This window comes from Malus domestica, chromosome 11 (assembly GCF_042453785.1).
Source record: "Malus domestica chromosome 11, GDT2T_hap1".
Taxonomy (NCBI): Eukaryota; Viridiplantae; Streptophyta; class Magnoliopsida; order Rosales; family Rosaceae; genus Malus; species Malus domestica.
The window spans coordinates 25951200-25953146 of record NC_091671.1 but is presented as its reverse complement, the minus strand read 5'-3'; positions in this window follow the sequence as shown (position 1 = coordinate 25953146).

Sequence of the window (1947 nt, the reverse complement as noted above, 5' to 3'; positions counted from 1 at the left end):
TTGGATCCAAGGTGAGCGTGTGGTATGGGAGGTGAACGATCACGTGAAGGCTAGGCCCTGTCCTAGAGCGGAGCACTAACACCGGGGTGTATGATAATGAGCACTAAATGTATCTCAACATAATCATACACACTGCAATCACTATCATCAATATGTACTCACTTGGAGCTTACTTGTGTGTCTGCAGCACCATGCAATAATATGCGTATCTATACTAATGCATATACTAAAATGTAATGCAATTGACATGGCATTTAAAACATAATTTCATTTAAAACGATTTCTGGGAAAATGTAAATCATATATACGCGTATATATATATATATAGAAAACCAAAAGCCCACTCACTGGTATGTAGCTGGGTCGTAACCCCCGAGTCTCGCATCGCTACGCTCGTCCTCCGGGAACTTCTCGCCTATATGTGAAACCACTGATTTAACGTTAATGTAAGCACATAATCAAAACCGTATAATAACTTCTCATGCGTTGCTCAATTGGGGTGTTTGAATATACCATCGTGGCCTACTCAACACCACAAGCATCCCCATATTTTTAGAATAATTTTTCGATGACCCACGCGCCAGCCACGTGTAGGCACGTGCCTGGCACATTGGACAGAAACTTAAACGCCGTTAGAGAATATTCCGTTAAATATACCTGATGCCGTTAGTATATTCCATCAAATTTGACGGAATATTCTCATTTCTTATCCGGTGGGTCGCCGGTCGCTACTGCGTTGCCGGTTTCTGGAAAAAAAATTTAAACCTTAATATCTTCCTCGTTTTTCAACCAAATTTCACAAACTTTATATCAATTTGAAGCCCTGAACTAGTAGAACATGATCTTACCTCTCAGAGGTCCTAAAATGGACAAAATATAGTCATAATATATTTTGAATATTCCTATCAACCTGCAACTTGAGGAACTGGCCTATCCTGACGTCCAAAACCTTCCAAAAATTGTTCCCAGGTCTCTAAGGAGTAGTTTTGAGACTCCCTTAAGCTTTAAAACTCCGTGAAATAACCACGATCATGACGGAGCAACAGAGCACCACGCTGGAGCTCCTAGGTTCTTGGGTTCCTATGATCTTTTCTTTGATCCAATGGTACTGAAGTCACTAGGAACACTTTGGTGTAAAGCTCAAGCTTGATCGATGAAGTTTGGATGGTGTTTGAGAGTTGAATGCTCGGATCGTACGGACAAGGGATAAGAGTCGAGAAGAGAGAAGAGAGAAACAGAAGGTTTGCATGTGTAAGTGTATATGTGTGGTACGGGATTGGGCAGAAATAAAAGAAACAAAGCCTTGATTGGGCTATGGAATTAGGGCCTAACAATTGGTCCAAGGTTGTAGGAAAAGAAAAGAAAATAATTGGTAGGTTTAGTTGCAAAACCAAAACTTATTCATCTACACCTATTTGCTCGTAACATTTCCGTTACGAACTCGATTTGATCCTAAGTTGGGTCAACGCTCTCGTGACATCGAGTATGTTTTAATTACGTCCACAGGAAAATAATTTAAAACCATATACGTACATCCACATCACTACGACTTGAGGGTATAATTGTCATTTCCACACATTCGAGGATAAAATGTATATTAATTCAGGATGGGTCGTCACAAAAAGCATTTCAAGTAAATTTCTAATGCATTTTTATTGAAAACATATGTGTGCGTCTAATAAATTTGATTTTAGACAAGAATTTTCAAACAAACCCTTACATAATTATTTACTAATTTTCAAAATTTGTATTTGTCAATTATCTCTCTCTTATCAGCATTCCCACATTGCAGGTAGTGGATGTCCAAGTTCTTAAAGTCACTCAAATATAACCCCTACTAATTTATACACATACGTGTTTCTCTCTCTCTTCCATTTTATACATAGTTATTTACTAATAGTAAAGATGTGAAAAATATTGTACGATACAAGGATGGTCTTTCTATAA